Raw genomic sequence first — 25,149 nt, 5'->3', positions numbered from 1 at the left:
CCACGATTCAGAAATACTACATAAGTACTCTGAGTCACGGCAGAGACCTGAAGCTGAGATAAAGCATTACTGAGGCCAGCTCTTTGGTGAGAAAATGAACAACAGTCCTGCTAAAGTTATTGCAAACTCTATTTATGAATGGCAGTACCATCTGGCCTTTTGTGATATATATATACATGGGATTTTTGTCGTCATTGTTGCCATTGGTGGGGTTTTGTGTTGTTGTTTTTCTTTGTGTGCACACGTGTAGTTTTACCAAGTTTTGTGTGTAGTTTTACAAAGCTGACTGCCATTAGGAAGCTGTTTGCTGTGCCAGTGTGGACCATGGAAATTTCTTTCTCATTGTTGTAGCACCAGATTAAAGTAAAAACAGCTATAGGAGTTTGTACCCAGACCAGGCATTAGGGGATAATGAGCTGAAGCTGAGCTGTTTTTCCTTCTTTTTCTCTTCTTGTTAGGCTAGAAAAGGACTCCAGCATATAAACACTGAGCCCTACGGCAGAACTGCTTTTCCAAGCCCCATCGCTGCGATGGCTTATGAGAGTTAGGCCGATTTACTCATTTCTGGTTTCCAGTTCTTAACATTCATTATGGATTTTGCTCTATGTGTGGAAGGAAATTGCCCATTTTTATATGAGCAAAGCTCCCATTAAAGAACAGCATTTCCCATCTGACTGAAGGCAGGTTTTCTTCTGTTGGTCCAAGAAACCCTGTGCTGGTGTAGAACCACTACCTGCTCCTGAAATGCGACTTGGAATGTTTTGCCTTGTGCTCCTCAGGACTGTGTCATTCTCAAAGCATCCTGTTTGAGGAGTTTTCAGAGACACCCTCTCTGCAAATAGGTTTGCGTTCTCTTTAACAGCTTTGCTAGACCCTTCTCCCCTCCTCCCACCTTCCCACCCCCAAGAACTGGGTAATTGCAAAGTACCGTTGTGCTTTCCAACACACTTTGCTGCACACACAGCTTTTCTTAGGCCATGCTGTCATATGTCTCAGCGAGAGCATGGGTTCATGGCTCATGCTAACGCTCTGTGCCTAATAGCTCAGTGTAGTCAAAAACCTTAGTGTATGTATTTGAACAATTATGCTAGGGTATCCCACATTAAAAGTGTATCTCCTCAGCAGAAGTGCCTGAATGCTAAAATGCCTCTGTGTCCCCTGTGCTCAACTGCATATAAATCAGGAGCAGGTGTGTGCTTAGGACACTCTAAATGTGGTGCTTGAATTTACTCTTGCTGGGGAGGGAATCGAAAGGTGGGGGTGTGGGAACAAAATAATCAAGCAGTCATGCTGCAAGAAATACAGAAAAACTGTATCAAAGGCGTGGTGGGATGTTCCGGGTGCTTCTGTGGATTCAACTTGTCAGTTGCGCTGCTGCGTTTTGGCTAGAGGTGGACCCAAGAGGAGGGTGGAAGCAGACAGTGCCTTCTAGAAATCTGATTTAAGGATCAGCTGCTTGTTAGAGATGCATGGTAACTTCCTCTTGGCATCAGCCATAGCATCTTGTCCAGCTTGGAAGATCAGCATAAGCCCAAGGAAGTCACTTCAGAAGTCCCAGAAAGAGCTGGACTGCCCTCGTGCCCTTTCTCTTTTCCTTGTGTGTCTGCCCAAGCCTGACCCTGGGGCTCGTGATGCTCAGCCTGCCTGCAAATACGGCTTCTTGAAACTTGGGACAGGGGCATTGGCCCAGGCCAGGCTCCTTGCAGGACTGTCTCATCCTTCCCCTCTCACCATACTGAAAAATGTGACAGGAGACATCTAAGGCTGTAGTTAGAAATGGTTAAGAATTAATTTCCCAAAAGAGGTTACAGGAGGAGGCTGCTTCTGTAGAGAAGGAGGAAGGATGCGGTGCTGTGAGGCAGAGGTGGTGTGTCTAAACCTGTGTGTGGAGTGGGAATATAAATGTTTCCAGCAGGGTCCCTGCTCACTTAAAACACTTTGATCCCCTGGTTGCTCACATCAGAACGTCTTTTGTGTGGAGAAAATGTAGAGTTTGTGCATGGGTGTATAATTATTTGTCAGTAAAACACAGTTCTGTTTTGGACTCCAAGTTAAATATATGCCTGTTTTGACCTATTTTTCTCAACCTAATTCTGCCAGCTCTTTACGTGCGTGCACGGTGTTACCTGCTCAGGGAGTCCCACTGACATCAGAAAGACAACTCGCCGTAGGAAGGCTGGTGTCTCCGTGGTGGCAGCAGGCTCGGGGTTTGTATGAAGTCGTCTGTTGGGCTCAGTGAGGGAAAGCACCAAAGCACTAGGTGATAAGACAAGGGGAAATGGCCTCAAGTTGCACCAGGGAAGGCTTAGGTTGGGTATTAGGAGAAATTTCTTTACTGAAAGGGGTGTGCGGCGTTGGAGCTGGCTACCCAGGGAAGTGGTTGAGTCACCATCCCTGGAGGTCTTCAAGAAACGTGTAGATGTAGAGCTTAGTAGCATGGTTTAGTGGTGGACTGGTCAGTACTAGGTTAAAGGTTGGACTAGATGATCTTAGAGGTCTTTTCCTACCTGACTGATTCTAAGAGAACCATGGAATATGATATTTAAACAGGAGCCTGCTGATCAACACTGTATCATCTAGTACCTCAGGAACGTTCATCATGAGTTATGTGTTTGGCTGACTTCTGACATCCTTGAGATAGCTCTGAGAGGCTTGTACAACTTTCAGATACAACTTCCTATGTGATTGAATTATATTGGTATCCTATCTGTTGCCTATCAAAGCTCTAAATGTATGTGGTGACCAGGTCTTTAAACCTCAGAGGACCTGGGATCAGAGCTCAGAAAGTTGTTGGGCTCACTTCAGTTTAAGAGCAAGGTAAGATGCAGGTGAGAGGCTGCCAAAAATGCCTTCCAGCTGCACCTCTCAACCACAACTATCGTCTTTTCATAACCTCTTCCCCTGATCTTTTGTTTGCAGTCTCTGATAGGGCACGGGGGAGACTTTGCAGCTAAAGAGGTCTCAGCTGCGATTCATGTAAATGAAAGATTTCTCAAAGGAACATAAATCAAGACTGCAGTTGGTGGTGATGATAAATGAGTCAAAAAAGGTAAGTTAGCTCCCTCTTGGAGCTTTTAGGTGTTTTTTTTTTTGTTTGTTTGTTTGGTGTTTTGCATATTTTTAAAGGAAGAACCAATTTTTGTGCTTCAATCAGCAGAGGAATTCTGCATCCTCTAGAGGAAGCAGGTCTTCTGTCTAACAAAGAACCATTTTTATATAACTGCCTTGAAGGGGGAAAAAAAATCACATTTGAGACCTTGGCATTGAGTAGACTTTCTCTGAGACCTCTACCCAAGCGCAATGCTCCTCCTCTTGCCACGTGCACTTGGTGTTCCTGATGTCCCAGCCTGGCTTTGGGCAGCTCCAGGAGCTCCTGGCAGCCTTTGGCAGCCGGGCCGAATGCTGAGTCACGGGGAGGAGCTGGAGACATGAGTGCTGCTCAGGTCAGTGCGGTGCCAACGCATAGTTTGCTGAAAACAGGAGGCCCCCCGCAAATCGCACATACTTCTTCAGTCGTCCATTGAGCTCAAATGACGTACTGGTATAATTAGGTTCATTTCCAAAAGGATGGCTGTTCGGGTAAAAAGCTGAATTTGCCTCTAGGCAAGCCACTCTGAGGCTACCAACCCTCCTTTAAAAAATATCCATAGCTTTTTTTTTTTCCTTCCATCTATTTTTTTTTGGAGAACGCGGGTCATTTACATGTAGATGTTGGGTCACCCTAGTTCTGGTGATTCTTTTGTTGGGTACTGTCACTCTCAGCAAAGACAAGAGTGGAAACCTGGTAGGAGCAGTCCAATGACCTGCGCACGTGGAGCACAATTATCTTCTTGAAGCAGTTCTGGTGCATGCACATGTGGGAGGAGGGGAGGCATATTAAGTAGCGCTGCATGAAAATCTGCCAGTGGAACAGTTTTCTGTCAAAAAATGCTGTTTTAAACAGAATCAAAATGTGCCTCGTGAGAATGTGTTTGCACTGCGGCTGGCAGCCATTCAGAGGGCCTGGAGCCCTGCAGCCTTGTTTAATGATCAGATCCAGTTGGGAGAGATCAGAGATGGAGGTGTGGCAAGGTGCTTGCTGTTGTTATGCTTCAGCTTTAAGGAAAACTTCAAACAGTTTCGCTTTCCCACAGTGCAGAAAATGAGACTTGACCTACTCTGCTTCAGACAGCCGCTTCGTAAAATCTAGCTGTTGTCTCTGGTGCACATCATCGTTACGGTGTTATACTGTTGGGCTTGCTTCACAGAAGCCTGGGGTTGATCTCGTGGCTATGCTAAGTTCATTTAAACCACTGACCACTGAGTTCATTTGGCCCACAAGGCCTTAAAATAACCAGGCAAAAATTCACTGTGTATTTATGTGGGACAGAGACCACACAGATGTTTCGGCTAGCAGTTTTGTAATGCTCGTGTGATGGAAAACATAAGCATGCTAGTGAGGAAATACCTCCCCACACACATGTTCACTTTTTGGCTTAAAATCACCTTGAAACAGGGTCCATGCTTCCTATTTTTTAATTATTTTTTTTCCAGTTCAGATACTAGTGTTATTTTAGCAGGATTCTCCTTACTTTTTTCCCTCCGGACAGTGCTGGGAGCAATTTTTTTCCTCTTGTTTATCCGTACTTCCCTCCACCTCACAAACACCTTTTTTATAGCCACTGGAGGCTAATATATCTGCTCTCTGAGTAGCAAGCCTGTAAAATGTTTGGGCTTCAAACTTAAGCTGGGGCAAGTGAAACACAGTGCTACTGTTTGGGTCTGTCTGTTTTCAGTTGTGTTGTGACCTTATTTTTGGTTGCAGAAAGGCCTGGACTTTGCAGGTTGTGCAAAAGCGGTCATAAGGAAAAAAATGTCCTATTTTGGCTTCACTTCTCCTGTGGCAGTCAAACCAGGTGTCGGTGCAATGAATAGAAGAAAATGATGGCTTCAATTAGAGTCTTACCAATTCAGGAACTTCTCCTTTCTCTCCTTTTGTGGCGATTTGTCTTGTTCCTGCAGAGACCTTTTTCATGCCTTGCCCTGTGGGTTGCTCAAATGAGTTGGAAGCCCGTCCTCTGGCTGCTTAGTCTGCTGAAACGCCAAGGTGGAAAATGCATTTCTCTTGGTGAGGGCACTCACCAGTGCAGCTGTGCAGCAACTGAGTGGTTCCTTGCTCAGACCACACTGTGCAGCAATAGCATAGTAGCTTCATCATCCTCTAATTAAGATGAAGAAAGAGAAGGTTAATGATTTTTCTTTTATTATCTTGAGAATGTTTCTCATTCTGTTTAGCTCACTGATTTCTGGTGCTTATTTAGTAGCATTTGCCTTGCATCCTGCATATAAAGAGAGCCTTCAGCCTTCCCCCGGCCCTGCCCTGTGCCCTTCTGTCGGACGATGGCCAGGGGTCCCTGCTGTGTCACTGGTTCCCAGCTCCAGGTAGCCTTGTAGGCTCCCCTAAAAGTGCTCTGTCCTCTGGGCAAAACTTGGAGGCGTCCAACTTTTTATCTGTCTGTGGACAAAGCAAAAGGGGGATAGCAGGAAATTTATCACTCTTGTTAATGTTTTTATAGTCTGAGGGTAGATAACCAAGTATCATATATGAAAAATAATAACATTTTGAAAAGTTCTTTTCCTCAAGTGTTTTGCTCTCCATGAAAACAGGAATCTTTCAGAGATCCTTGTTATGCTGTGCCAGGAGTGCTCAGCCATTTTCAGTTTGTAGACCCTAACCCTTAAGAATTTAGATGCTTTTCTAGCAGGGATGTCCCCTTCCCGGTAATTGAATGGCAGACACAATGGGACATTTCCGTAACCTCTCTTCTTCAGGGCCTGAAGTTTTTTCTTACCTTTAAATGACATTTTCTCTGTTTCAGTTTGTGCTCATTGCCTCTTGTCCTGTTGCTGGGTGCCACCGAGAAGAACCTGGCTCCATCTTCCTCCCTCCCTCCAATCAGCTATTTACATTGATGAGATTCCCACTGAGCCTTCTCATCTCCAGCTTAAATAATCCCAGTACATCCTGCTGCTTTTCCAGCCACTCTGTCCCACACATTACTTGTTTCCTTGTGTCATGACATGCATTTGTACGGCAATGTGGAGGGCTGCATCAGGGAACTGACCTGGCTTAGAAGTTACCTGTTATTTTATGCCATGCAGTTAAACCCAGGTGAGGTTTATTTGACTGTTTGAAGAATACCTGTGGCAATGCAAGCAGACAGAAAAGGGTGGACGGAAGGCAAGGTATTTCGTCTTGTTGGTTTACGATGGCTTAAAGTGTTTGTGACTGTGACAGTAGTCACGTGTATGGACTGTGAACATATCTGAAGGCCTGAGGGTTGAAACCTTTGGTTTAGACTTACCAAGAAACCAAAGCAGCTGAGATGGAGTTTTGGTAGGGATTACATTAAAATTAAGAAGTCAACAAGAAAATTGTGTAACCCAGTGTATGAATGGCTGTAGTGGGTCAAACAAAAGGTCAGCTCAAGATTCTCTCTCTTGTGACTAAAGGAGAACATTTAGGGAGCAGAGCAAACATTTTTGCCTACTATCAGAAGATCGCTTTTCTATATTATTTCCTTACCCTCCATGCCAACCATTTTCAGTTCAGGAACTTTCTTACCTGGATGTTTCTGTATTTAGCACTCTTCGATAGAGACCTACTCCAAGAATCACCCCCCTACTTTTCTTTGGACCTATCTACTTTTTATCATGAATCTTCTCTTAGTCTTCTCTTCAGCCCTCATCTTTGGTACCTGCATAAATTTCCTCTTCCGATTTGTTACCTTTATACTAGGCACTCTGTTTTTTTTCAGGTAATCCTTTTGCGTTAACTCCCTAAACTCATTCTCTTACTTCTGACTCCAACCCCTAAGGTGCAATTTTGCATCTACCTCTGTGCTGCCTGTGTGGTCTCACTGCTGCCTGATCTGGATCCAGCTCGGATCCAGCTCAGATTATGCGAACCTTTCCTCTCCTTCCTCCTTTTTTTTTTTTCCCCTCCTGCCCACCATCTTTAGGTCTTGGACTTAAGGTCTTTAACTTTGCCAGACCAAATTCAGCTCTTTTATTGTACCATTGAAAGTGTATTTTTCTGTTGATCTTTATTGCCAAGAATATTGCTTGTAACTTACTTTCATCCTTTCCTATTGTCATCTTTACCTCATCAGCTTTTTGCAATGTAAAATTTTGCTATGAGTACCTTTATCTCCTCTGTTCAATTTTATTTGAATCCCAGGTCTTTTTTTTTTTTTTAAATCTATTTATCTTGTTTTTATCTACATGGATATGCTGAATTCTGCTGATCCTTAGACACATGTCCTCATGCCTCTTGTCCCTTCTTTTGCTTGATAATTAGCATGACTGAAGTACTCTCTCTCTCTGCCATTGGAATGGCAACTCTTTTCATGCTACTTTCTCTACTCATTGTGGCCAGTGGTAAGAGGCTCAGTAGTTTATTCCTTTCTTCCTTCAGATCCTTCCCAAATATTTACTACTTCCAAATGGCTGTTGCAGTGATATCTGTAATCTGTTGTTCTGTATTTACCGTGTCTGTGTAAGGTTATCAGGTTTTTGGTGTACAGACGCTTACTGGATGATTTCTGCAGCTCAGTGCTATTCTACCTCGCATTTCACAAAATTGTGTCTGATGGCAGACATTTGCTAGACAACTGTTTCTGATGTTTATGACATTTTTTACTTTGCCTTATTAGTAGGTGATGTGATATGTAAATCTTCCACGATGCAGAAAACCTCAGAGCACTCAAGTGCTGCTCCCACTGGAAAGCAATTAGATTTGGGGGCTTCCTCCCTTTTTTGCAAACAAACTCTGTGTAGTTTGAGATGGCAAGAAACAATCTTTTCTTTTTATTGATTTTTATTTTTTTTTTATTTCTTTGCCGTGTTTCTCTTTTTCCCTTCTCCTTGTTTTATGGATTTTTTATATGTTGTTTATTTAACAAACATGAATGTTACTGGCTTAAAAAGAAAAATCCTCTCATCTTCTCTGAGGGTTAATCAAGAGAGAAACTTTCTAACCCATGAAAGCAGGGTGAGACTGTCTCTGCTCTGAAATATTAAATAAAGGAGACAAAGGGAAATAATCCCCCGCGATGATACCTCAGGGAGGATTTAATTAAGAAAATGAAATTGCATTAAGAGTGACCCGTTGTGGACTGCCAAAAAGCCAGTAGACGAGTGAGAAATTTGTTAGCAGTGTCTGCCCATCATTGAGAGGTCGCACAGTGTACCCAGCCTGCGAGGTACAATGCTCCACGGAGTAGCTTAAAGCGCTCTTTAATTACCTGATTGATGAAGGTCGCCTCTTTACCTTCAGTACTGCAGGGAACATACCTGGCCCGTGAGATGGCTCACGGGGTCCGTGGATGAGTCTGGCACGGCTGCGTGGTCATGCACCCGTCTCTGCTCACACCTCACTTCGACCACAGCTCAGAGACACTGCTGCTTCCAGCTTGGCTAAAAGGAAGCTGCAGTCAGTGCACACCATCGGTTGAAGAACACCGGTCAGTAGCCACACAAGCCGTACGTAAAGCTGTATGTGGGCAAGTTCACTAATGCTTCCACAGGTTTATGTTGTGTTCCATCAGTGGGGTTAGTTCTCCGTGCGTGGTAGCCAGCAGCATTTTTGCACCAACTGAATCCAGCCTGCTCATGTTGGGAGGTGAGAGGGCATCTGCCTGGTTGGCAGAAGGTCATCCAGGGACTGGACGCCTCTATGTGATGGCAGATATTAAGGAAGAGGCAAAAGCTGTTTCTTAGATGGGGTCTTATTGCCCCCCAGGTCTAGCAGGAGTGTGAAGGGGAAGCGGCTCACCTCTTCTCTCGCTGTCACCAGGTGTAAAGCTCAGAGCTGGGCATTAGGGGAGAGCACATCCAGGTTCACTCTGTGCTCTAGAGGTGAGGATTGTTTCATAAATCCCAGCTGAGGATTCAATGGGAAAACTCCGTGAAGAAAGCACATGAACTGAGGAGGGAGAAGGGGTTTAGTGAACTCAACACCTGACCCTTTAGCCACCGAGGCAATGCTTTTGAAATTAATTTGACTCAAGGGGTCTTTAACAAACCAGGGGATGACATTCAACAGATAAAGGCTGCAAGGCTGGGTCCAATGCCTGTAATAATGTGTGATTTCGTAAGTCAGCAGTCGCTGCTGTGCGAGAGCTGGGCACTTTCTCTTGTGCCCTGTGCGCTGTCTGGATCTATCTCAGCAATTACACAGGCATTCCCTCATGCTCACCATTAGCGTAATGGCTAGCAAGAACATTATTTATCCCTTTGCTCTGAGTGACTACTGCTTCCGTAATCTCTTTTGCATTAAACTAATGGCCAACTTGTGTATGTGATTTTTCTCCTCCTTCTCACATGATAAAGAGGGTACCTGTCATTGCTTTTGTCCCATTTGTCTTTTATTGTAGATGAAAATAGAAAGAGAATTTGACAAGAAATTACAGCAACTGTCATATCTTGTGTCCCACCGTCTTCTGCAAATCTTCTTACTTAAAGGTATGCAAATAATAGAAAATGCCAGCTGGAAAAAGAAAAACACCCCCACATGCAATTACTTTGTTGCCATGTGTAATTCCTCAATTGCGAGAAAGCAGATTCTGATCACTAGCAGTCATTTTACTTGGCTTTCGTTTGTTTATCTTTCAGGTGATTTCAAGTGATATTTAAAGTGGCTACTAGATAAAATGGAGTAGTGATCATTTCCCAGCCCTCCCTTATGCAAGAGCAAGGAAAAATTTGATCACAGTTACAGTACCTTTTCTGCTGTTTTTAGTGAAAGTAACTGTGATTTGATTGTACAGCCCTACTTCATCTTCTCTGGTTTTAAAACATTCCAATAATTAGGAATCTTCTTCCCTTTTTTTCCCTCTTTTTTTTTTTTTTCCCTTTGGTCAATCTTATTGTGCCCTTCTGTTAACCATTTTTTTTGAAATGTGGTACCTATCGATGAGTCCTTGCCAGTCTTGCTGTGAGGGAATAAATTTCAGAGAGCACAAATGACTTCTTGATGCATCTGTTCTTGGGGAGCATAGAAACAGAGCTGGAAGTGATCCGTAGAGGCAGGGACAGTGATACCTGCAGTGCTTACCAGGAGCTCGTGTAGCTGCTCTCAAATGTCACTCAGGATGGAGATTCCACAGACTCCCATCCAAGCATGTACCTCTGCTTCTCTCTCATTGTTAGGAAGGTTTTCATAATGTCTGACATTGGCTGTCGCCGTGTGATCGATCTCATTGCTTCTCATCCTATTTACTGAGGGCATGAAGAGAAAATGTTTTCTTCTTTGCAGTAGCCTCCTAAACACTAAACAGTGTCACTTACACCATTCCTTCCACTTCATCTCCAGTCTTTTTTTTTTCTAACTTCTTTTTTTGCTAACCAGTCCCAGTTTCTTCGAATGCGGTGTCCACAAGGAGATGTAGTACTGCAGCTGAAGCTTTGCTAATGCTCAGCAGAGTGGAAGGATGACTTCATGTCGCGCAGGCCACAGCCCTGTTTGTCTCTTCCAGTCTCCTCATTTGTCCCTTGCTCAATGGCTTGACACTGACCTGCGTTCAGTTTGTCATCCACTCTTACCAGTGGATCCTCTCCCAGAGGACTCCTACCTTGCCAGAAGTTCTCCTTGTTGTATTTATGCAGTTATTTCTGCCTTGTGTGTACAGATTTGCATTTCTCTCCTGTTTTTTTTTTTTTTTTTCCAAATTTTTCCAGCTTGCCATAGTATTAATGGATTTTAATCCCATCGTCCAACATATTTGCAGTCTTTCTTGTTTCCATTTTGTCTGCAGACTTTAAGGCTACTCTTTTCTGCCATCCAGTTAAAGAAACCATGGAGCAGAACTAGCCTACGTAATTCAGCCTGGGTGCATGCTCCAGGCTCGTGCATGCTCCAGGCTCATGCAGAACCTGCGGTAGCTGCTGTCTGGGTACAGCTCACCGAGCTTTCCATCCAGCCTGAATTAACTTCACCCAGATCATATTTTCCAAACTTTCTTATGAGAATATTGAATGAGACTATATCAAAAATCTTATTTGAAGTCAAGGTATAATGTGTTTGTGCTTTTTCCCTAGCCACAAAAACTGTTACTTTGCTGGGAAAGGAAATTAAATTGGTTTGAGGTGATTTGTTCTTGATGAATCTATTTCTTGTTACTTCCCGTCCCCAATCTCTTGATGTTCTTTTTGGATTTGGCCCACTGTAAGAGCTCTTGGGATCTCTCATCAGAGTAAATGCCTGCCAGAGGGGTTGTAGCCCAGGCCCTGCTTATTCCTCTTTGTCTAGACTTTGCTGTCTCTTGGCCAGGCTCAAGGTTTACCTTCATGGTATGGAGAAGTCGCTGGTAAATCTTGAGCACCCCTGAAGTCTAATAAATAAGACTGTACAAATTCAACATCGGGAAAAAGGAAAAACAACCAAACCCCTTTTTTTTTTTTTTTTTTTTTTTCTTCCCTGAGGACTACTGCAAGATCCAGAGAGTTAACAAACTGGCCAGGTGCATTGCTGTCTGCCTGTGGTCTTTGCAACAGTACCAGCTAGAAAAAGAGCATGGAGTACTTTATTTAGGTTGTACCTAAGTAGAAGAAACACTGTTACTACAGATGGACAGAATCTGTTTCTTCCTCTGATACCGCATGGATTTGTAGCCAAATGAATGAGATGGGGAAGAACATGGAATCCAACATATAGTATAAATTTTATTTTATTCACAATCTGGTTAAAATGAAATTACTCTAGTTTTATGATCTGCTTTTTCCCCATCTGTGTGAAGAGAAGGTTATTTTCTAGATGAGAAGCCTCAAAGACTGTTTTTTAGATATCTACATTGTCTTGATAAACAGGTGTGTGAAAACAGCACAATTAGAAGACCAGCAAGGCAGCAAATCAGGTCATCTTAGTAGGGGTGCTTTGCAAGGTTTCAGCCTGTCCCCCTGGCACTAGATGTTAGATCTGTTTTCAGACAGAGAGGGAGCACTGAAATGTACTAATCCATTTTTAAGGTAAGTTGTTCGTTGCCGTCTTTGAAAAAAGTTTATTTGTGAGCAGATTCAATCTGTGAATCCTAAATTTTTTTCTTGTCCAAAATATACTTTATTGCTGGAAGTTATTCCTGTCTAAAGTACAGTTTATTTACTGAAAGTTATTTTATTGCTGTGTGGTTACAGAAAGCTTCTAGTGGTCCTTCCTCCTTATTTTCTACAGGGGAGCTTAACTTCTTTTTCCAGTTTGCTTGTTGCTGGAATCTTGAAAATAGCATTATGTTGCTCACAGTTTGATTTACCGGATAGAAGGAAGGCTTTTCTGCCTGCACATTAACACTGTAAGTATAGAAGAGTTGATCATGTATCTATGTTTGTAACACATTTGGAATACCTTCTGTATCTGAGAAAACACAGACCTCTTAGGATTTCAGAAGGTCTCGGCAGCCTCTGTGGAGTTATCAAAGTGTCTGAAACCTGTCTTGCTGTATCTACATTGTTTTTCTCTGATAATGCCTTTGGAATGATGGATCTGCAAAGTTTTCACTGCTGTAACTGTTTTCAGGAGTTCAGCTCCTCGTTTTTTCTGAAGTCCATAAGCTTGAGCAAGAAAATATGTTGCTTTATACATTCAGTGTTTATTTCCACTTCCTTTGCAGAAAATTAACCGGTTGAATTTTAAATCACTAGTCTTACTCTTCATTTAAAAATTCATTTATAAAATAAAATAAAAAAATCTTTGTGCAGGAGAGGTATTAAAAGCTGCAGATTGCCAGTGCTGGGTGCAAAGCATCAAATGTGGAGAACCGCTACTACTATGATTTATGCAATACGTCTTGCATAAATCATAATAGATATTTCATTTGACAAGGTTTAGCATCAATTCGGGAAGAGACTGCTATTCAAGAAGGATCTTTAAGCATTCATTTGTATTTTCTCAGTGATTCAAGCTGTTTCATGAACCAATAAACTTACTCTGTCCCTGATCTGCCAAAGATTTAGAATGTCTTTAATTTTGAAGCAAGAAGACTATGCAAATCGATTAGACAAACTCTACTTAAAATTAATTTGAATGGGCTTAAGCAGAGTGTGTCTATCAGATTTTGTTCAGGGACCCTAAGTGCTCAGGATTTGGCTACTCGGAGGATTTAAGATACCTCAGAAGTCCTGAAAGTAATTTAGTGGTGGCTTTTAGTTATAGCTGCTTCTTTTCATTTAAGGAATGCAGGAAAAATAAATATCAGGATTTTGGAGTGCAGGAAGTTAATGCAAGTTTTTCTGTATCCACCATTTACTTGAAAAAGACGCCTAGATGATTTTTTTAGTTATGTTCTTTAGAACTGATCTTCAGTTCCTTCGTCATCTCCTTTGTCAAGGCCCAAATCTGACTGTATATGTATGTCATGGATCATTTTTTAATTCAGTCATCTTATTAAACACATGCATTTTATGCAGTTTTTGCAAGTCATTGCAGTTAACTGTCTTTTTTTTTCCTGTTTTCTATTCTTTTTGAAATTATTTGGCTTGGAAAAATTGGTGGGCTGTTTTTTTTTTTTGTTTTTTGTTGTTTTTTTTTTTTGGTATCTAGATAGTATAAGAATAAGTCTATGGGATTTTCACATATGCTGTTCATCACTTTGAAACACGTTGCCACCCTGGTTCTGAGAGCATCATTAAGAAAGTGGCACCTCAGAAAGCATGGTGTGAATTATTAGTGAATGTTGATGGTTTAGTAGTGACCCCGATTTTTGTCACTTCCCGCGTTGCATTTGCTAACGTTTCAAAACATTTGGTTTTCAAGGAAGAATTTCTCCTCCCCGGCTTATCTTGCTCCTTTCTTGAGGCTGCGGAGAAGATGCAAGGCTGGGTTTGACATCATCTCCATGGCAGCACACGTTCGTTTCCATGGCAATGTATTTCACAAACAACCCTACAACTTTACTACAGTGTCAAACAAAAGGAGAAGCCCGACTGTTGGAGCAAGCTCTTACCAAGGTTAAAATTAAAAAGAGGGGGAGGGGAGGAGCATGGAAAGAGGTTGGACGAGATAATGACTTCTTGCAATGTGTTCTTCTGAAGCTCTTGCTCCAGGGTAAGCACGCCATTTCAAAATCTAAATTCACCAGTCCATAATTACTGTGCTACCCAGCTGCATTCCTGCACACGAGTAGGTAAGTGATGTGCTGTCACAAGTCTTTTGTCCCAAGATACTTCTTTAGCCTGGTTTCCTAAGGAAATGAGGCTTATGGAACAACATTCTTCTGTTCTAGTTGTCTCTTTGTCTCTCTCCTGCCATGCCTCCCCCCCGTAGCTTTTGACTCCATTGATCAGATCATTTGAATTTGACAGAGGGGCCAAAGTTGAGGAGGTAATTAAGTTCCTCTAGGTGTTGTGAAAAAGCTGGGGTCTGCCTCTGTTCAGTCCCTGGAAGGAGGCGGTGGGCACGGAGGACTGGATAATTAGGGCATCTAAGCTAGATGGGTATACTAAGCAGCATAATAAAGCCTGGTTCCTTTGGTGATGGTCTGAATGCAGGAAAATGTTTAAGCACGTGGCTAGTGTATTTATTTATTTTTTCACCTAGAGATGCTTTCCTAAACTGCGAAGTAAGGGATCTGTGTGGGGCTGATACCTGGGGAAGCAGTGAATGACTTGACCTCTCTTTCAAGGTAATGGCACTGGGAAGGCACATGGGAAAATATGAATACGGGCTGCGAGCCGTGGAGGGCCTTTCAGTTAGACACTGAATACAGCCCATACACCAGGCTTTTACAGTGCAAGGATTGCAGGCAGTGAGCAGGATAATTTGGCTTGTCGCGTTGTCCTTGCAGTGCATGCGGTCTGGTCAGGAAGCTGAGAGGCAGCTGTTCCTGCCCCATGTGCTTGTCAGGCCGTCGCTGGCAGCTTGACGTGAAAATGCAAGGTGGAGCTGGTAGCACAGGGGGCTCCTAATGGGAGAGTTTGGGCGTGTGGGCAAAGATAAATCAGTGTCTCTAGTGGTCTGCTCTGATACCTGGGCTGGGCACCTCTGCCCTGTTTCTGAAGGAAGCACAGCTCCACATACGTGCAGAAAATCGTGAGACTGCATTTCTGTCATTGGAAAGGTACTTGCCTTTTGCTAGAGGGTTTCTCAGCTGCATTGGAGAGTAGCTTAAAAACATGAGAAAAATATTTAAATAACTTTTGAATTCTACATTGACCCTGGTTTAGAAATGCAAGACTACCACATTGTTCTCAGGATTTCAAAGTGTTTCCCATCCAACTTTGTAATATGCTGTCTTGTATGTGAGTTTTTCTGTGAAGATGGGAGGAATTTTTGTTTCCTAGTTTTATTTTTATTTAAGGATTTTATTAGGCTACATTATAGAGGTGACTATACAGGGTTAAACATAGGAGGGAACATGTAAGTATCAAAGATACCTGTTGATTAAAAGAAATACAGATAACCCAGGCTAGTATTGCTGTAACATTACTGGCATGGCAAATGGAAGATGGAAGGCAACTTTAGGCTGAGAAGCTGTCAGAGGTAGAGGTAGGTTCTGGAGCTGCAGCTCCTGGCTGGGGGCATTGCCATCAATCTCATCAAGCCCCATAAAGATACTGTACTTCAGAAGGAAAAGAGTTGTCTTGCACATGTTTTTTTTCCTCTCAGTGTCGAAAACTGCTGGGAAATCTGGACTCACGGAAATGATCCCAGTGGAATTGCTCTGTTGAACAGTTTTGGATGAAATGGTCAAAGTATGTAGTGAATTTATTACCTGAATTTCCATTTTACTTGATTATTATTGTTTTCAAAAGTGACTTTTATTTTTTTGTTTTTGATCTTGCTTTTCCAAAATCTTCTTAGAAGCTAGTTCTTAGGTGGCCTCCACATTCTGAAAATTAAGTGCCTTGAAGTTTCAGGTGATACAAAGGAGCACACAAACACCATATTATAAGTCTTGCCAATAGAAACGTTAACTGTATAAACAGCCTAGTCATTTATGCTTCTGTTTCTGACTGAAAAAAAAAAAAAAAAGTAACAACTGTGATAAATTACTGAGCTTCTTAAGTGCCAGGCAAGGAGTAGCAAGGTGGGGTAAACTAACTCGTATCAGTATTTTTGTATGTTTATGACCAGGATAGGATTCATGTGCATAGTTTGCCGGTATTATGATTTCCATGTTTTTCCAGTACCTTTCTGTGAACCATGGTAATGCCTTGCTTTCTTCTGCTTTGCCTCAGAGTGTTAAAATTGCAATGTGGGCTCGCTGCTGAGGAACTACCAACATACCCATCTGAATGAAAGCTGTGAATCTGTTCCATGGGTTGTAAAAATAAACTTGTTTCATTGAGCTTTCGTGTATCATGAGATTTGCAAATGTAAAAATTCAATACGAAGAAAATGGGTTTTGAGTAATTCCTTAATCTGTTTTTCAGTGGTCAGGATGTTCAGCTGTGTTTTCTGTGTCTTCTCCCTAATCACTTTCATATTAAAGATTAATTGCATATCATAGAGAATCCTTGATTAAGCCAATGAAAAGTGAGGGCACAGATCTGTTCATCAGAAGCAGCATGAAGAATAATAATGAGCAACCGCCTGGCTTGTCTACCTTACAATAGACACACACAAGACGTATTTCTGTGATGCTCCATTTGCTGTTATTAAACAGAAAAGAATCGTCTACTGCTTTACTGGAAAGCTTCCTTATTAACAAAACACAATAAATTATTCCACTGTACACACCTTTTGTGGTGTAAGTTTAACAGGGAAAGGAGTTAATATTTTACAAGTGTGTTTTGCCTCTGACTCCAGGAGAATTCAACAAGGTGATTTATGAAGGCATTTTTATTCTAGACTTGCACTTTGCTGTTTTGGTTATGGCTTTCTCTTTTGCTCCATGCCTCTTAGCAATGTTTTTTGTCCTGAGTTGTGAGGTACCGTATGCGAGGCATGTACCACATCAGTAAACCTGCAGAATTTATTTCCCGTTGCACAACTAAGTCAGTGAGGACCCTGTGTAAAATTTCCCCCCCTAGACTATGTTGCTTTTGAGCTGTCTTTGGCCTCTCTAGAGGAGGAATGTCAAAAGGATCGGATGTACCAAGGGACACGTCAGGAAATTTATCAACAGCATGGACTATATATATGCTAAAATTCAATTTAGGGTCACTTCTTAATACAGAGTGGAGCAACAGTGGGATGAGATTTCTTTGCAAGACGAAATGGTGATTAAAAGCACGCTTTTATTTCTGGTAGGTACTAGTATTGCTGCTGCTGGATTCCTACTCAGCAGCAACATGTGACCGTCCCTTGGAGGGAATGGTTTATTTCCACTGGCGTGCTGAATGAGTTTGTCCTCAACCTGAGAATGAAAGTCATTAGGCTGTAATCATACTTCGTATGCTCATAATCTCTAGCAGTGATTCTGAAACCTCTTGGAAATGGATGACTACGAAGCCTCAGAATTTCTCATTGGCCATCTTGCATTCTTCTCAAATGTTTAAGAGAAAAGCCCAGTAGGCAGTGAATTAAAGTTGGTCTCCTCCACCCCATGCCAGTCATCGGAGCAATGTAGCTTGGGAACCACTAACAGAGTGTTATCTTTGTCTTGAATTACCAATAAAAAGCCTCTGGGTTGTCTTTCCTGTTCTGAGAGTTGCTTTTTCCTGCCTAAGGCTTGGAGGTTCAACACGTACAGAAGAAAAGTCCAATGCTGAAGTGGCAGTTGAGTACACCTCCTTCGAAGGCACAAAATGCAGGACAGTCAGTTTTACTGTCCCAAGACTCGTCTGATGCTCATTCTGTGCTTCTTTGTAAGCACTGGTCTGAGACCCCATTATTTTGCACATGTTGTGGGGAGGATGCCTGGATGTGTGTCAGAATACACAAAGGTGGCAGGTACCAAGAAAACCTCCCAGATGTGCTCTATTGGAACCTGGCTTGCAGTCTGAGCAGTCAGGAGGAGCAGCTGCGTGGTACGCTGTTGGAGTCCTGTGCTTGTCCGATAGGTGGACAGCAAGGCTGAATTCTTGGTTGAGAAGATAAATTATCCCCAGGGAGTAATTAGCATCTGACAAAGTTACAGTTTCCAAGCCTCCTGAAACAGGAGGCTGTTTCATGATGAAAGATAGAGATGTAGTTATTGGTGATAAGTCAATAAATTTTTTTTATTTTTTTTTCTGGCAATATTCAAATCACAATTAGGAATAGCTGGTTATTGAGTAATCTACTTTTGCATTCCTTCTCTTGCTATCACTGGACTTTATAAATCATTTTTTAACATTTTTGTTTTTCTGCTTCTCCTTCCTGCTGTTTTTGAACTAACATGAGTAGTACACCAAAGGGAATAGCTAACCTATTTATCTTGCATTTCTCATGAAGTCTCTAGGCAGCGTATTTTAATCTCCTTCATCTTCCAAAATGTCTGCACTATATTCAAAAAGATTAAGGGAAAAGAAACTTCAGTCTTGGTGAAAACGTAAACACGGATGTTGGCAATAATAAACCTTCCAATTTCTTTGATCTCTACTGAAAAATGGGAACCAAACTGAATTGTATGGATGGTTGGTCAAGCTGTCACAAGTCTAGTTTGTGTGTGTTATAATATATTGAAGTATGTGGTTTTACTTTTCTTTTTTCTTGGTGTAGACCAAAGCGATCCCTTGAACTTCAAAGTTTACTTCCTTTTCTTTATTCGCAACTGGTGTTGGTTCCCAACACAGGTTGAATTTACTTTTTCTCCTTTCTAAGGGTTTCTAAAATAAAGATTGTCATTATTACTTCACAAATTTTGCCAATATACCCATAAGGGAATTGTTTTTAATGAATGATGAGATCTCTGACTGGTGATATTTGTATAGAGAAGATCTTGAAATTATGGAAAAAAAATAATGTCAAGAGTTGGATCAGAGAACAGCATAGCTTAAGTGACAATGAGGGGGTTCAGTTAGTGATGAAAGTTGTGCACGCTGTACAGTCACTGTTTGGACTGCAGGTTGTGAAGACACAAGCTAACTTTTGTCAAGCCTCTGCAGGTACTGTTGGTGACGTGATTTCAGTAGCATGGGTGGTGCTGCAAAAGTCACCAGAGAAATGGTGTGCGCTCGGGTGGCATACCTCTTCCAAGTCCTGTCTGTCACAGTGGGTACAGGGTTGGCAGCACAGAGCAGTGAAAAGTGCACACTTCAGTCTTGTGACTGGGGTGGTGCTGTGTTTGCTTTGCACTCCATGTCTACTCTGTGGTGGTTTTTTGTTTGTTTGTTTTGGGAGTTGTGATTTATTTATTTATTTATTTATTTATTTATTTTTTACACCAGTTTAACTAAAGAGATGAAAAAATCAACCAGCTGAATCCCTGCAGCCAACTGCAGACACACATATATCTGTGTAAAAAGTAAATGCTGCAGGCAGTTCACTTGGGTGTTGCAGGGGTTTGAGTTGTTCAAAACCCATTTACATCAGTTAAAGAATTGCGTATGTAAGGCTGCTGTTTGTAGTCCCCACTGGTTTTGTCTGAGGAGCTCGAGGAACATGATATGTTTATCTTCTCTCTTTAGGAGTCAAATTATTTCCATTTTACTGCAGCGAAAAATCGGGCTTTAATGGGTGGTGAGGAAAATCTGGTCCTTGTCTAGTCCAGAAAACTTGTTATAGTGCTGTCTGTCACTGCGTGCATCTGACAGAACATACAGTCACATGGACAGCTGAATGCACAGCTCTCTGGGCAAGAAGGAGCAAGTAGGCCAGAGGAGAGGCAGGAGAGGACTGAGGAGCCCTTAATGCAGATTTTCTGCTGTCCTCCGAAAGAGAGCACACTTTGGATGAGTGGTAGAGGCTACTCCAGCCCCTGTTCCTTGCTGTAGCTTTTGTGCAAGAGTTACAGGGCTGCTCATGCTCTTAAAGTACTGGGTTGGTTTCCTCACGTGCCTTGTCTCTACTCTGTTTCCTCATGTAAGGCTCTGGGCAGGTTCAGAGGCAGAATTTTTGGTCAGTCCCATGAGCTCAGATTTACCCCAAGGAGACCAGGAGGAGTTCAGAAACCTTCTGATTTCTTGTCCTGTGCAGGAAGCCAGGGACCCCCATTCCAGTCCTCTTCAAGTGAACTCTGGACTCTTCCACATGTTCTTCACAGAAAACATGTGTAAGATTAACCCCTAAAACTGGATTTATTGTTTGTGCATCTCAGACCCACTTTCTGTCTCCTTTGACTTGCTCTTAATACTACGGTAGCAAAGCATTTTTGGAACATTTACTGTCTTCTTCCCTTCCCTCTTCTTGACTGAGCTACTTTCCCTTGGAGCAGCCCGGAATATGCATCTCTCGTTTTGTTTTGTTCAGGTTATCTGAAGCTTTGTGCAATGCAGGAACAGGTAGAAAGGAAAATTTGTATTGATTCTACCTTTTAGTGTTTGACAGCAGTTTTATTTTTAGCCACAGGAATGCACAAGGGGAGCTTTTCTCTAAAACTAAGAACATCCTAAAGAGTTTTCACTGGTATGTATTGGGAGATGGCCAGAGCAACGTGATAATCCCCTTTCTGTAGGGCACCGGAAGTGAGTATTAGATGATAAATGAAAAAGAAATGTCATTAAGGTCAGACAGGGAAAGGGAAGATATCTGGAAAAAAAAAGATTTATAATGGCTAAAAGACATCATAGAGATTCCTGTTCTAGATGGTCTCCTAACAGACAGGAGAACACGTACAATTTAAATATAGGTGAGCTATAAGAAAATACAGGAAGGTAAGGGAAAAAAATCAACAAGGTTGCATAGGTCATCTGCACACAACAATTATTTTAGGAAGAGAAATAATCTGCAATTTTCATTTGTGAGTGTTTTTCAGTGGAAAATTTAGTATCCATAAAATACAAGTATTCCTCAAGGAGTTTTCAGTATCGGAGGGGGTCATGGTTTCTGACCTGCACAATTAAAGCAAAATAATTTACTTTAGTTTCCTTTATCCAGATCAAAACATTTTGACCTCAGCATTAAGCTGAGCCTAGTGTCTTGTGTGTGTGTTAGAGAATATTGCTTGTATGTTGCTGGGTGGGGGAGAGAAAATAGAAACTCTAAATTTAGGTTTTGGAAGTCAGCAGATCCAGAGATTTGCATCTGAGAGTTTTGAAAGAGCTTATCAAGGCATTCTGTAGGCCACTGATGTCAGTGCGTAATATACATTGGAGCCCTGGAAAACTAGAGAAAGGGACTGTTTTGTAGGTATTTAGGAAGAGTCAGGGGTACAACCTAGGTAGTTATTTGTCCATTACCTGTTATCTGTGCCAAGTCGTTAGCGGATGCATGGGATGTGATTAATACAGCTGTAATGAGGGGTAGCATAATGAAAGCTAGCCCATGTGGGCATTGACTTGTGGAAAACAAATCATATCAAACTGGTCTTTTTTTACTTTTTTTATGGCATTTTTAAGCCTGGTTAAGAAAAGTTATAGAATTGATGTAATACACCAAGACTACTATGAGACATTTCCTTTGTTGATGTGCAACATTTTGATTGAGACTCTAGGTTGATGTGGAATCAACATGACACACTAAATAGAGAAAACATATAACTGAGGTCTGCAGAAGGAATGGTAAGTAGGAAAAACCATTGCTGACATAAAGAAGGCTACCATCCCTTTCTGTGTCACTCCCTGTTCTTCTGCCTGCCATTCAGAAAAGTTTTTGGAAGTGGAATTTGGCTAAGAGCCACAAGGAGGAGTGATGAACTGGAGATACTGGCTGCCTTAATTTCTTCTACCAGGAGATTAAAGTGGTGACTTAATTGTCATCGCAAGTACATACAGAGGAAACAGAAATTTGAAATCTGAAGCAAAGGCGCAGCGCTCTGAGGATGGAGACTGTAACAGGCATTTTTACTTTGTGATGTGATTAACAAGCTAAATAATTCCTCAAGGTTTGTGTGGCTTTTGCCACATCTGAAATCTTAGTCCTTTTTGTGTGTTCTGCTAAAATACATGGCCAGGGAGGCACACAGGAATTAATTTTGCAGAAAAGCCATCACCCCTTTGGGCGAGATGAGCTGCCCCCGTGTCCTGCAGCGGCTGGTGCTTGCAGGCTGGGCTGCCTCCCACTAGACCACCCCATTCCCCTGTACGCTGAACCTAGTGATGGAGGTCATGCAGCAAGGAAGAGTGGTCCTTTGGGGAAGAATAAGGTCAGGAGACGCTATTGTAAGGCTCTGCGGCATTGTACGTGGCCTAGGGGCCAATTTAGACCCAATTCAATTTAATGTCAAGCCTGTTTAAATTACAACTTACCTATTTAGTCCAAGACACTAACACATTCATCTGGGGAACGCTGAAATATTTAATATCTGAACCTAATGCTTTCTAAAGGCTTTATTCTGTGGAAAATGCTGATATTTTGAATTTTTGCCCTAATTAGAGATGAAAGCAAGTGTCAAACTGGGATATTCTGAGGGGTGGTACTTCTGTGGGTTTTTTTGATTTTTACGGGAAAGCTCGCTTTAGCAGCTAGCATCACTCCTACAATCCCCATCAAGAGAGCTGAGCTTCTGCCTTTCTGTCAGGCTGCGTGCCCAGGGCTGGTGCCAGGGGCTCAGCTGAAGATGTCCTCGCTCTGCGGGCTGAGCTCCCACCGGGATGCTGTCGTAGACCTGTATCATGTCTGAGCAGGGCATCGAACGGGAGGTGTAATGCGCCAGGAGCAGCAGGTTAAAAAGGCACAGTTTAGTGCCGGTGACTTGGCTGTAGCTTACATAATGCTTCTATGTGGGCGCTTTAATATTTAATGTTTACTGTAACATAAGTGGAGCTTGCAGGCAGCTGTACATTAGCTGCATGAATTTTTAAGAGGGGGATAAAAAAAAAAAAAAAAAGTTTGGGAGGCACAAACGTCACAGAAGCTTCCTAATTGGCACATACCCCAGAAGAAACCAAAATGTGAAAATTAAGTGACTGCCCTAATTATCGGGGGCTCCTAGGAATATATTGTGCTGGGAGATATTCCTTTTTCATTTCATGCGCTGCTTTAAAAATAAGCATTGTGCAGAGCATAACAAGGCTTTTAATTAAAAGGCTGTGCCCACACAGCAACTTTTCGCTGTGGCGCTAGCTGGTGAAGGGAGCCGGGAGGGGTGAAAACACTGCCTTGTGCCCTCAAAAGATGGAGTTAATCATCTGCTGATAACCAGTAGCTCTTAAATGCGTTTGCTACGGTGACATGAGGTCTGATCCTGACTGACAGCAGCATGCCTAGTAGGCTTTTTACAAGGGTGAGTACTTCAGAGTGTGCGCTTCGGGCCAGGAATCGCCGCTGCCCTCCCCAGGGGTTACGTGGGAGGAGACGCGGGCTTTCCTCTGTCCTTGGTGCCAGCCTTGCCCCAGCTCTGGCAGCTCCGTCCCCAGCCCACACCAGAAGGTAAAAGTTGTAATCATTTAAGCCAGCAAGACTTTTAAGACATGAAAGAAGACAGATTTGCTGCAGGGATGGACAAGCATAACAGCGCGTGGTACAGATGGACAGTGTCACAGCGAAGTAAGGAAAAGCAGGCAGAAGGGTGTGCTGGGGAGGCCATGAATTCTGCTCTTAATAACTGCGAAGTTCCTCTCAACTTGCAGAATGTGCTATTTAAAGAGGCAAGGATGCACCATGTATTGATTGAGGCAGAGGATGCAACTTGAATAAACTTCCAGCTATTTTATCAGCTCTGTCATACCGACATGATTGCCATGCCCTGTTGTTTTCTAACCCACCCACTGCTCCTTCCGTATCTTTGGCCCCCAACTTCTCTCTACCCACATCATATCTTTCCTACCTCAGAAATATCTGTGCTCCTGATCAAGTAAGACTCTCACATTTTTGTGGCAACAGCCAAAAGGATTGCTGTGGGGCACTAGGATGGCAGGGTCCAGTACCTCAAACCCATTTGACTGAAACAGCTTCACAGGCCTTATGTTATGTAGGGAACTTTTTTAAGGTCTTTTAAACATCCCTTCCATTTGTTCCCCAGCCCTTGTCCCTATTAATATAATAGGGTACTAATTTGCCAATGACTTACACTTTCCCGAATGCGGTGTTTTTATCTGGGCAAAAGTAATGGTAAAAGTAACTATTATAATAATGGTAACTATAACTGTTTGGTAATAGTTATAGTGATCAGCATGGCCTATAATAATGAAGATGCTCATGAAAACATGGGAGCAGCTATAGTGGTTTAGAGTAAAGGTTCCCCCTTATGTAGTTCCCATCTCTCATGAGCCAACAGGGTAGTTTAGTTAATGAAAGATGTAAATATCACAGGCTTGTAGTAGTCCACTATGCTCTCCCAGCTTGCAGTACTCTGGCTCAGGAACTTCAAGTCTCTATTGCCTAATAAATCTTCGTGGACTTTTTTATTTATTCAATTATAGTTGCATTTGTCCACTTTATCCTTCTTTCATCTTTTCCCCCTAGTGTTCCTCATCACCAAATTTTTCTCCAAAATGAAGTTTCCATCCTGAAGCGTATCTGCTCTGACACTGCAGTTTCTGGCTGCCAGTCAGAGAAGTGATGATGTGATATTGCTGTTGCACGCTCTAATTCAAACAGCTATAATTTGCTGTTTTTGCAAAAATTGCTATTTCAGTTATTCCACGATATTTCTTTGGAAGAAAGAAAACACAAACCGAAAATTTAATACGTTCACCAGATTTGCCCAAATCTTTATAAATGGTATGAACAAAACCATACCAAGTAAGCAGGGTGACAGCAGTCTCCTTAAATCTGGTCACAGGGCACTCCAATTGACTAAGTAATCAGGCTAAACGCCTGGAGTATGCGTCCCTGACTCTCACACAAGTGTGAATGTCACACAATCTGGTAACTGATAACATTGTGGGCAGTATCTCTATAAAACTTGCTCTTTCAGTTTGGCAGCAATCTGCCACAGAGCTCTTTGCAGCCACATTTGTGCTCGTGCCTTATCGTTTTGTGTGTGATAACACGCAGTGTGCCCAGACTACTTCTCTCCTCCCTGCCCGAAGAGAATCTGTGAGCTGATATGAAGGTAGGAAAAATGCATCTCAAGAAGAGGTTGGCAAAGATCCACAAAAGACAAGATAGCTGTGTAAATGTATGGCTGCTACCTGGAGGCAAAGAAGAAGGCAGCATTCAGCCTAGGAGGTGTAACAAATATGGCTGTTAGACACTCGTATGCCTCTCTT

General features: G+C 42.3%; 1 protein-coding gene and 1 long non-coding RNA gene across 9 annotated transcripts in view; both read left to right on the top strand.

Annotated features, from left to right (window-relative positions):
- The window catches only part of HECW1 (HECT, C2 and WW domain containing E3 ubiquitin protein ligase 1), a 266,693-nt gene that overhangs the window by 6,751 nt on the left and 234,793 nt on the right, over positions 1–25,149 (top strand). The window lies entirely within an intron of this gene.
- Positions 8,339–16,974, top strand: LOC121065410. Its single transcript, XR_005817041.1, has 7 exons — positions 8,339–8,504; positions 9,417–9,504; positions 12,209–12,326; positions 13,791–13,980; positions 14,065–14,156; positions 14,570–14,654; positions 16,210–16,974. It is a non-coding gene; the product is annotated as an uncharacterized LOC121065410 (long non-coding RNA).

Source organism: Cygnus olor, chromosome 2 (assembly GCF_009769625.2).
Source record: "Cygnus olor isolate bCygOlo1 chromosome 2, bCygOlo1.pri.v2, whole genome shotgun sequence".
NCBI classification, from domain to species: Eukaryota; Metazoa; Chordata; class Aves; order Anseriformes; family Anatidae; genus Cygnus; species Cygnus olor.
This window is presented reverse-complemented; position numbering and strand designations above follow the sequence as displayed.